The sequence below is a fragment of the Scardinius erythrophthalmus genome (assembly GCF_964197995.2).
Source record: "Scardinius erythrophthalmus genome assembly, chromosome: 15".
Lineage (NCBI taxonomy): Eukaryota > Metazoa > Chordata > Actinopteri > Cypriniformes > Leuciscidae > Scardinius > Scardinius erythrophthalmus.
The window spans coordinates 34,608,934-34,621,377 of NC_138235.1; positions in this window are offsets into that span (position 1 = coordinate 34,608,934).

Here is a 12,444-nt window from a genome sequence, read left to right on the forward strand (position 1 = left end):
TGTCTAGTAATTTGAATGTTGTATTCGAAAGGAGATGGAAAGAAATTACACATTGCTGGGTGTTAGATTTTTTAGAGTCTCTTATTTGGTTTAAAAAGTCTTTTAAAATGTCAATGACGTCAGAATTCTGACGTCATTAGCAGAATGCTAGCGTGTTATGGGCAACAACAACTCAACCTGTAAGAAATTGAAAGAACATAAGTACTCGTTCATTCAACTTTCGACCTATAACCCATGTTGAACTTGCAAAACCTACAATAAAATCTGAGATTTCTCAACGGCAATCGGGTGAAAGAGACACATTTAGCGGTCTAGCCCCATAGACTCCCATTTAGTCTGCACTCGCCCGCGATCACCTCCAGTGGAATTCTAATGGAACTGCAACCAAGATCGATACAATGGGGCTAATAGGAAGTGCCAAGGCTCTCCGTAGACGGGCTCTGTTCAAGTTCAAAACAGTGCGCAATGTTTTGCTACGGTTTCTGGGTTGAACGTCTTGTTTCCTGGAAACGGCGTGCACCGGTGTGCCATGGGGTTTGAGATATGTTTTCTCTTGTTTGGTGGGTGTGTCAGAACTGCAGTCCAATCAGCAGCAACATGTATATAAAGCACGCGGTATTAAAGTGAACTCGCACAATGGGTTCAAGGAAAGTAATTTACAAATGTGTTCGATGTAGCTCGGTATACGCAACGACTGAGGATATTAGAAGACATGTTTGTCGTAAGTTTTATTGTAAAAATATAGGATATCAACATAATGATGTAGTTGTTTATATTTTTAGCTTCATTGCAAGTGTATGACATTTGTAATAGAAATAAACAATGGTAATTAAGTGCTTTTCCTAAAAATGAGAAAGAAAATACAGGGTATTAAAACAGTATGAACTACAAATAAAGTCAGTATGTGAGGCTAAATAGATGTGTTTTAGTCTGAATTAGGTAAGATGTGTGCTTCCATTTCAGTTTCAGCAATCCCTTCACTCGATTTGGATGTTCTCTTTTGTTCTGGGCGGCAAGTGCAGTTACTGGGCATATTTTGTAGTATTAAACACATATTTATACCGACTTCATCAGGTTTTAGAAAATTCTTCACAAAGAACACAAAGAATGGCCTTCTCAGCTGCCGTAGTTGCAACTCTTGCGTCAACAGAACAATGTGTTCAACGCGTCACCGTTTCTGTTTAAAAAACGTTGTGCAACGTTTTGTCGGGGCTGAACATGGGCCTGCAGCCATGGTAAATCATGTTAAACCATACTAGAACATTTTAAAACTTTTTACAACTTCCTGTTTCAACAGTTACAGCTGCTTCATTAAACAAAGACAAGAATGTATTAAAGTAGTAGCCTACTACAAATGTAAAACTAAACTTAAATGATAGCAAAATATGATTTTAATAGGTAATCGATGAGACAAAGTTCTTTTTTTCTTATTCTTTTAGACAGGACTTTCATTATTTAAGTTTAAATGCATATTTAATATGTATAAAGAATATATATTTAATAAATATACAATATGATTACATAGGCATTTCTTTCTGTGTGTATATATTTAATTAACAAACATGTACACTCATTCATAAATTATATTTATACACGTAAAAATTCATAATTTATATATTATATTTATAATAGGCTATATATTATATTTCGCTGCGTGTCATCCGCACCAATTGCGAAAAAAAAAAAAACAACAACAACAACTATAACAAATGATTTAGCCTTTGTTGTTTCAAAGAAAAAGAATGCCTGTAACGAGGTTCAGATGTTATGGGAAGAAGGAGGCGGGAACCGGCGAACATTCAACATATTTTAATAAATAAATCCACAAATACAAAAATGAAAGTAAAAGCCAGCAGCCCCTCACGGACGACTGCTGGCAACACAAACAGAAACAAAACATGAACTAAAAATCAGGCCTGTCCTCTCTCGCTCTTCACTGTCGTCGCTCCTCCTTTATGCTTCCGCTCCTCCGTGAGAGATGCGAGACCGGTGCGTCGCGCACGTGTCGCTCATTATCAATCGCGCCACCGGCCTCGCGCCGTCCTCCCACGGCCCTCGACCTCGTCGTGCTCGCCACATACCCCCATCGCCCCTCGCAGGCCGGGGGGCACCCACGAGACTGCGCTTACTCCCCCTCCCCCCCTCCCCGGGGGGACCGATCACGGCGGCTGCGGTACCTGGGCTGGAGGTATGGATAGACGAGGTGAGGGAAAAGGAGACGGAAGCACGAGGAGCGACAGAGACGAGAGAGGGGAGAGAGGAAAAAAAAAAAAAAAAAAAAAAAAAAACTTGATCCGGTTCCCGGACACACTGCCGCTCGGTCCTCAACCAGCTGAGAGTCACTCGCGGTGCCATGCGATGGTACTGGACATCCGTTGGGGAACAGCTCGACGCTCCTCCGCCTCCTGGCGGACGGCGATGGCTCCTCCGGTTGAGGGCAGCCGGCAGCGAGCCTCCCGTCCCCTGCTCCGCCCCCATCATGGCCGACGGCAACAGGCTCCGGCCCACGGCAAACGGGACTCCTCCGCTCCCTCTCGGACGGCAGCCACCCCTCCTCGACCCAGGAGCACGGCAGCGAGCTCGAGCTCCGTCCCCCCAGTTCTTCCATCGCTCCAGCACCATCGCCTCGGGCAGCAATCGGCGGCCATCGCTCCCTCGTGCTGCCCGACCTCCTCAGCACCGCGATCCCCCCCAGCAGCGAGGGCTCTCCGACAGCGTGTCCCTCCTTCTTCCCGGGTTTCGGCACCAGTGTAACGAGGTTCAGATGTTATGGGAAGAAGGAGGCGGGAACCGGCCAACATTCAACATATTTTAATAAATAAATCCACAAATACAAAAATGAAAGTAAAAGCCAGCAGCCCCTCACGGACGACTGCTGGCAACACAAACAGAAACAAAACATGAACTAAAAATCAGGCCTGTCCTCTCTCGCTCTTCACTGTCGTCGCTCCTCCTTTATGCTTCCGCTCCTCCGTGAGAGATGCGAGACCGGTGCGTCGCGCACGTGTCGCTCATTATCAATCGCGCCACCGGCCTCGCGCCGTCCTCCCACGGCCCTCGACCTCGTCGTGCTCGCCACAATGCCTTTTTGAATTCACCTTATAGGACTACAATAAAACTAGCCTGGAAATCCAGACCTAAATCTGAAAGATTAATGGTCTGGCGTCGACTAATGAAAATCGTCCAGCTCGAGGGGCGGCACCAAGCATGCATTTGAAAATCTCACTGCACACAATTGGATAATATTACGACCAATCACAACAAGCCCCATACGCTTAGCTACCAGCCGAGCTAACTGGTAGATTAGACTCTTGCCATATCCAGTCGTCAAAACAGCAAAAACGCCCTTCTTGCAAAGGTAACGATTCGAGCGGCATCTTCTGTTCCTGGTTTAGAGAAAAAGCCAAGTCTAACTCGTTCATTGTAGTGGCCAAAACCATTTAAAACAACTGGTGTTCATCCAAAGCCATCTTGCAATGTTAACTAATGACTTCGAGGTCGAAGCGCTGTCGTCATCTGTTTAGCTCGCCTCTGGCCCGCCTATATCAGATAACCCAATGTGATTGGTGCAGCTCAGATCGAGGGGCATATTTAAAGGGGCATTGCACCCATAGGAACATTGTTTTTTATTGAAAGTGAGTCATATATGTAGTCGAAATGTAAAATAAATTTTGAATTTGGTGCCTTCGTGACCGAGGAAAGACAAAAAATAACTTCAGGACGCATTTGTATGAAAGACAACAACTCCCACAATGCACCACATTGCACAGCTCCGCAAGCCACTCCCACTAATCCAGAACAGCGCATATCTGCCTATAAGAGAAATCACTCTTCCGTCTACAAGGCTTGCTACCACCAGAGCTTGAAATTCATTTCACACAAAATGTCTAGTTAGTTGGCGAACTCATTAGTGCATTACTCCTCGTTTGTATTTCTTTCGAAAAGGTGAATTATTGCATGGTACCAGGATGTTCAGTCAGAACATATGCGGTGCGAAACTAGGATAGTTCACAACACAAACGTCCGTGTCCTCGTCTGATTCAGAGATTTCGTCCAGGAGAAATTGTCATCGTTGAAATTCTAATTTCTTTGCCGCAGACGGACTCTATCTCTGTGTTCGTAGTTGCATCTTACAGTCTATGAGTTGGGGCTGGAGATCCTGGATTTTTGGGGATTTACCAGCTACCTTCAGCATCGGAGCCAGTGGGATACTCCAGTCCCGAGTCCGGTGGTCCCGAAACGGAGGAGGAGAAGGAAGACTCCCTCCGTGACTGTGCCGGTGGTCCCAGTGCCGGTGGTCCCAGTTCAGGTGGTCCCGAGTCCGGTGGTCCCGAGTTCGGTGGCTCATAACACGGAGACCATCCCGGAGGTGACTACCGTCCCTGACGCACCGCCCAGGCCTCTTGTTCTGCCCGCGCCGCCCAGGCATCTTGCTCTGCCCGCACCGCCCAGGCGTCTTGCTCTTGTCTGTTCCTGAGCCAGTGGTGTCTGTTCCTGTTCCTGAGCCGGTGGTGTCTGTTCCAGTTCCTGAGCCGGTGGTGTCTGTTCCAGTTCCTGATCTGGTGTCTGTTCCTGTGCCATGGCCGCCCGAGGGGTCGTCTACGCCCTGGCCGCCCGAGGGGTCGTCTCCGCCCTGGCCGCCCGAGGGGTCGTCTCCGCCCTGGCCGCCCGAGGGGTCGTCTCCGCCCTGGCCGCCCGAAGGAAAGTCTCCGCCCTGGTCGCCCGAGGGAGAGTCTCCGCCCTGGCCGCCCGATGGACTGTCGTTTCAGCCCTGGCCGCTTGCACGTCCTACTCCGCCCTGGCCGCCCGATGGGTCATCTGCTTCACCCTGGCCGCCCGATGGGTCATCTGCTTCACCCTGGCCGCCCGATGGACTGTCGTCTCCGCCCTGGCCGCCAGATGGACTGTCGTCTCCGCCCTGGTCGCCAGATGAACTTTCACCCCTTGTCCCCGTTTCCCTCCATGGACCTGGCCCCCCATCCCTCCCCCTGATCCTCGACCAGTCCACTTCCCGCCTGGACTCTTGTGTTGTCTGTCACGTCTTGGAGCGTCTGGTAGCCGCTCCGTAGAGGGGGGGTTATGTCACAGTGTCTGGTTTGTGTTCCCTGGTTACCACTAGATGTCCTCCTTCCCCACGGTGTCTGTCACATTATGAACTGCATTCCCCACAATCCTTGTCTGTACCAATCACTGTTCATTGCACTCAGCTGTTCCCCATCATCATTGTTCCCAGCTGTTCCCTGTTTCATTGTTAGTTCTGTGTGTATATATACCCTGGTTGTTCAGTGTTTGTCACGGAGTCCTTGTCTATTATCACATCACTTCCAAGTTCTGCTTTGTTGACTGTTTTGTATTGTTTTATGTTTTGGATTGCTTCTTTGGTTTTGACCCCTGCCTGGACTGTTTGTGAGTACGGATTTCCCAAATAAATATTACTTACTGCTATTGGATCTTCTCCTCTTTTCCTGTGAGTGGATCGTGACAAAAACGCATGTGTAGACTGATATTTTTCTAATGTCTGGACCAAGGCTATTATAGTTTTGCATTTTTAAATTAGTTTTTATTTTAATATCATTTTCAAATTTCCTATAAATTTCAGTTTAGTTTTAGATAGTTTCATTAATGGTTTTGTTAGTTTTAGTTTAGTTTTTATTTTGTGAACTTCTATTTAGTTTTTATATATTTAGTTTCAGTTTTAGTTTTAGTAATTATAGTTTAGCAGAGTTAACAGAACACTTCCACTTAAAGACATTTAATTTCAGCAAAGTTTAATGTTTGCAGTTTTCATTTAACTCTTGTGAAAATAATATTTCTCCCTCTTAATAATTTACCCCTCTTAATAATAAAAATAAAATAATTGTTTGAGGATGAACAAAGAACCAAACAAATGCAACTAAAAAGTAAAAATGATTTAGTAATATTAAAAATGAAATCTTGTTAAACGTGGTGTATAAGAAAAAGATATGCGTATTATTATTATGATTATTCTTTAAGTTTATTTCTGATTAATCCTTTCAAACATTATTCTTGTATTGATCCATTTATGCTTTTTGTTTAAAATCATATAGGCTACTCATAGTTATACACATATTCAAATGTTCTCTTCAGACCAGACATTTAGTATACTTCTACTCTGACAAATATACATCTATTTCTGGGCTATAGACATTCTATTTGTTTTTTTCCGTTTCCTGCTCAGTGTGGTATCTTGTCTAATATGTGTGGTATAGGCTAGTTTAGGCTAGTTTCACATGAGATGGTTATGTTATACCCGAATTAAGGTACAGCTGTATTTGTATGAGGTGGAAATACTTATTTGGGCCTTTCTGCTTCTTAGGACTGGTTCACACAGAAAGCGGTTTTGCTTTGAAAAACGGAAAAAAGAGCGGCACAGTGGGGAAAAAGCGCAAGGTCTCGATACGCGTCTTTTAAAAGTTGAACTTATTTTAACTTGAGTGCTGCATTTTTAGAGCGTCGTGTCATGCACGTGATGATGCAGAAGACGCAACGGTCATACATTGAAAAATAAAGTAGCACAGTGGAATGGAAAAAAGTGATTTTCCGGTAGGCCTATTTAGGAGAGCTTATTAATTACGAAAACGATTATTTATTTCTGCTAATTATTATTTTGTTTCAGTTAGTTTTTCAGTAACTGTTGTTAGTTTCGTTTAGTTTTAGTTTTTCATTAATGTTGAAATTTCTATTTTATTTCAGTTTACGAAAATGTTTTTTGACCAATAGTAGGCTTTTAGTCTTAGTTTCAGTTTTCGTTTACGAAAATAACCTTGGTCTGGACTCCTTTATTAAGAGAGTAGCCTATGGATATATAAACAGACATTTCAATATATTGGTAGCCTATTAAATGCATTTTCTGAGAATTTATATTTCAAGTTTTTACTGCAAATGTCACGTAGCCTACATAACGCAGGAATAGCCCAATTTAGCCTCAACTAGTTTTGTGGTGTAGGTCTACGTATTTTATAATGTTAACTTAAAATAATACTAATAGTAATTTAAAGATGTGGTAGCATTGGATCTGGAGGGGAACAGATAACTCTGGGAGTTGGAAGGGGTGTGTCGCGATTCTGCCTTCTTACACTGCGACACAGGTTCATGAATTTTGGTTTCATATCGCATATCGTTACAGCCCTAGTCATTTTAGAATGTTAAGTTCTACTTCTGTAGTTATTTTGGTGAAAGTAACTCAAAAGTAATACAGGAGTAATGTAACGCATTACAATTCTGAGACAGTTGTGGAATAACAAATTTAAGAATCTATTTCAAATATGCTTCTGTACATAACATCACGGTAAATAATATTGTATTTAGCTTTTAAGGTTAAGATGATGATATCACACGAATGATTCGGCTCAGCAAAGTTGCAAGTCCTGTTTTCTCTATTGTGTTTTAAAAGAGTCAGATCACTGAGATTCTCACCTTTCGATGGCTTTCGATGGCCAAATGGCTTTCAGAGACCCTGGCCCAGACGTTGAATCGTTAGGCTGATTGGATTAGCTGTAGGGGAGACTTTCACCTTTTGTCTTTAATGGCTCTGGGATGGCTCTTGGAACCGGAGTTCCTGGCCAGTATCAGCGTTAGAATAGTTATGCTGATTCAGTTGGACTGGTAGCGCTCTCAGAGTATGTTCCTACTTCATTTGCATGCTTTGTTCAGAGTCTCCGCCTCTATGTAATCCCTCCCCCTTGGAATGTATATAACTACAATGCATACTGTATTAGATTTAGACTGTTGGAAGAACTGCAGCAACCGCAACGCGAAGTTCTCAATAAAGAATAACTTATGTTTGAACGCGATCCCAACATCTCCTGGTCTCTGCTTTGAAGAAGGAAAAAGTTCCTTACACAGTAATATTGTAAGGTAAAGAATTACTTTTAAATAACAGTAACAAGTAATGTATAATGTATCACAGTTTGGAAGTAACTTGCACAACACTGCTTGTGTGATGATTTTGTAACTTGATATTTATAATTCTGGGTAGTCATATACTGTAGTATACAACACACACACACACACACACACACACACACACACACACACAAACAAATAAATAAATAATAAAAAAATCATACAATGTGATTTTCTGGATTTTTGTTTTAGATTCCGTCACTCACAGTTGAGAGTACCTATGATAAAAATTACAGACTTCTACATGCTTTGTAAGTGGGAAAACTATATATATATATATATATATATATATATATATATATATATATATATATATATATATATATATATATATATATATATATATATATATATATATATAAAATTTGGATTTCATACATTTATTTCTTACAAACAAAATCCTGTCATCCAGCCATCTCCTCCCTTCCTCTTTCATCCTCATCCTTTTCATCAAAAATGTATTTTAGGTGGACAGAACAATACAGTACAAAAATATAAAAAAATGTTGGATGTTGGAAAATAACAATTCCAAACCACATGAACGGGCCTAGCCCTCCATCCCTCCCCAAGACCGCCTCCACTCCACCACCCTCCTGAACTTATGGTGTTTTGTTTTTATGTTGGGCCTGTGGACCCTTCCTCCCATTGCCTCTATGACTCTTCCTCCCATCCCCCCATGGACTCTTCCTCCCATTCCCCTGCGGACTCTTCCTGCCAGTCTCATTGTGGAACCAACCTGTGACACTGACTGCATGCTTTATTTTAGATTTTAGACACATTTTCCCTATTTTTTCTTTGCTGGAGAAAAGAAACAACATGTTCAATAAACAGAATTTGCAGTAATGAACCTGAGAGTGGATGTGAAACCTGTTGCATATTTTTTGCTGTGCATAATTTGATAGTAATTCAGTGAACAGTTCTTGGACCATTTTTCATTCACAGTGTTTATTTTTACATTTTAGACATTTTAAAAGTCTAAAAAAAAGTTTTTCCACTATAAAGAACCCTTTGTGTAATGGAAAGGTTTCATGTCACTATAGATGCCAATAAAGGACCTTTATTTTTAAGAGTGAGGGGCAGATTGTCACATGCCTGTCCTGTCTCGTGTAGCACATGTGGTGTTTGTGTTCCTGTCACTGTTTGACCCCACCCTCCTTGTTATCTTATTATTGGTTTCATTTGCCCCACCTGTTGTTCCTCATCACCTGCCTGATTTGTCCCTTTTATAAGTTCCTTTGTGTTTGCAGTCTGTGTCGGATCGTTGTCTTGTACCCGTCTCCTGTTCCCCCGTGACCCTTTTGGTATGTTCATTTTTGAAGTTGTGGTTGTTTTGTATTTAGTTATGTTTTCCCCCTCGTGGGTTTTGTTTTGTGTTTAGTATTTCTTTTTGTAATAAATATTGTTTTTTCCCCTTTGCATTTGAGTCCTCACCTAGTTTCTTTAGATTAACGTCACATAACGATCCGACCATGTCGAGGACTCAGCAAGGGGTTTCACGTCACCCACCAGCCCCCTCTGTTGCATGCCCCCAATACGAACGTATTATTCGTTTTCAGGCACTTAGTTCCCTCCGCCAGCAAGGGGCTGATTTGAGGAAGTTCGCGGCCGAATTCCTTAGAGCGGCGGAGGGTCTACAGCTGAACGAAGGGCCTCTTAAGGACCTTTTCTTTTATGCGCTCGATGAGCCCATGGACTGGTTGCTTAGGAGGGTGTATGAAAGAGGTACCTTTGAGGCAATGGTGGAGGGTCTCGCTCGCTTGCAGGAGCGAGAGGCCAGGAAGAGGGTCCCAGTTCCGGTGGCCTCAGTGCCGGTGGTCCCGAGTCCAGTGGCCCCAGTTCCAGTGGTCTCGAAACGGAGGAGGAAGAGGAAGACTTCCTCCGTGACTGTTCCGGTGGCCTCAGTTCCGGTGGTCCCGAGTCCAGTGGTCCCAGTGCCGGTGGTCCCAGTGCCGGTGGTCCCAGTGCCGGTGGTCCCAATGCCGGTGGTCCCAGTGCCGGTGGTCCCTGTTCCAGTGCCTGAGCCGGTGGTGCCAGTTCCAGTGCCTGAGCCGGTGGTGCCAGTTCCAGTGCCTGAGCCGGTGGTGCCAGTTCCAGTGCCTGAGCCGGTGGTGCCAGTTCCAGTGCCTGAGCTGTTAGTGCCAGTTCCAGTGCCTGAGCCGTTGGTGCCAGTTCCAGTGCCTGAGTCGATGGTGCCTGTTCCTGAGTCAGTGGTGCCAGTTCCTGTTCCAGAGCCGTTGGTGCCAGTTCCAGTGCCTGAGCCGTTGGTGCCAGTTCCAGTGCCTGAGTCGATGGTGCCTGTTCCTGAGTCAGTGGTGCCAGTTCCTGTTCCAGAGCCGTTGGTGCCAGTTCCAGTGCCTGAGCCGTTGGTGCCAGTTCCAGTGCCTGAGTCGATGGTGCCTGTTCCTGAGTCAGTGGTGCCAGTTCCAGTGCCTGAGCCGTTGGTGCCAGTTCCAGTGCCTGAGCCGTTGGTGCCAGTTCCAGTGCCTGAGCCGTTGGTGCCAGTTCCAGTGCCTGAGTCGATGGTGCCTGTTCCTGAGTCGGTGGTGCCAGTTCCTGTTCCAGTGCCTGAGCCGTTGGTGCCAGTTCCAGTGCCTGAGTCGATGGTGCCTGTTCCTGAGTCGGTGGTGCCAGTTCCTGTTCCAGTGCCTGAGCCGGTGGTGCCAGTTCCAGTGCCTGAGCCGGTGGTGCCAGTTCCAGTGCCTGAGCCGTTGGTGCCAGTTCCAGTGCCTGAGTCGATGGTGCCTGTTCCTGAGTCAGTGGTGCCAGTTCCTGTTCCAGAGCCGTTGGTGCCAGTTCCAGTGCCTGAGCCGGTGGTGCCAGTTCCAGTGCCAGTTCCGGTGGTGTCAGTTCCAGTGCCTGAGCCGGTGGTGCCAGTTCCACCGTCCGAGGGGTCGTCTCCGCCGTGGCCGCCCGAGGGGTCGTCTCCGCCCTGGCCGCCCGAGGGGTCGTCTCCGCCCTGGCCGCCCGAGGGGTCGTCTCCGCCCTGGCCGCCCGAGGGAGAGTCTCCGCCCTGGCCGCCCGAGGGAGGGTCTCCGCCCTGGCCGCCCGAGGGAGGGTCTCCGCCCTGGCCGCCCGAGGGAGGGTCTCCGCCCTGGCCGCCCGAGGGAGGGTCTCCGCCCTGGCCGCCCGAGGGAGGGTCTCCGCCCTGGCCGCCCGAGGGAGGGTCTCCGCCCTGGCCGCCCGAGGGAGGGTCTCCGCCCTGGCCGCCCGAGGGAGGGTCTCCGCCCTGGCCGCCCGAGGGAGAGTGTGCTCCGCCCTGGCCGCCCGATGGACTCTCTGCTCCGCCCTGGCCGCCCGAACTGTCCATTTTCCCTGCCCCACTCTGGTCTGTCTTTCCCGTTCCTCCTGTTTCACCCTGTTCTGTCCCTCCCGTCCCGCCCTGGTCTGTCCCTCCCGTCCCGCCCTGGTCTGTCCCTCCCGTCCCGCCCTGGTCTGTCTCTCCCGTCCCGCCCTGGTCTGTCCCTCCCGTCCCGCCCTGGTCTGTCCCTCCCGTCCCGCCCTGGTCTGTCCCTCCCGTCCCTAGTGGAGCGTCTGGTAGCCGCTCCTTAAGGAGGGGGTAATGTCACATGCCTGTCCTGTCTCGTGTAGCACATGTGGTGTTTGTGTTCCTGTCACTGTTTGACCCCACCCTCCTTGTTATCTTATTATTGGTTTCATTTGCCCCACCTGTTGTTCCTCATCACCTGCCTGATTTGTCCCTTTTATAAGTTCCTTTGTGTTTGCAGTCTGTGTCGGATCGTTGTCTTGTACCCGTCTCCTGTTCCCCCGTGACCCTTTTGGTATGTTCATTTTTGAAGTTGTGGTTGTTTTGTATTTAGTTATGTTTTCCCCCTCGTGGGTTTTGTTTTGTGTTTAGTATTTCTTTTTGTAATAAATATTGTTTTTTCCCCTTTGCATTTGAGTCCTCACCTAGTTTCTTTAGATTAACGTCACACAGATGCTTCACAAACTGGACTCATTCTGTACTTTTACCATACATTATTCATTTAATTTATACCATACAAGCAGTGACAAAACATGAAAGAAATAATGTAATGTAAACACAAATACAGTAAAAAAAATGTAAACACTTACAGTAAATAAAAGGTATATTTAATTTCATATGAAAATAATTTCTGCTTTAATGACGACACTTGTAGGAAAATGTAACATTTGTCATTGGTTATTCCATTACGTACTTCCAGTTATATTTTATATGACCTTGAACGAAATGAAAACTTCAACTACAAAAAGGAAGAACATAGAATTTAAAACATGATTTTCTCAAAACTGAAGGCTTTTGCTGCTTGATAGAGAGAGGAATTTCCTGCCAAGTGGCAACATTTAATTCATTTTTTGAATTTTAATCATGCATATTAAACAATTGTAATGATGTTGGCAGTAGCTGTGCAATGAATCTTTATACACTCTTAAAAAAAATTTTTCAGTTCCATTAAGAACCTTTAACATCAATGGAACCTTTCCATTGAAAGGTCCTTTATAATGGAAAAATGTTCTTTTTTTAGGTTACTAAAACAT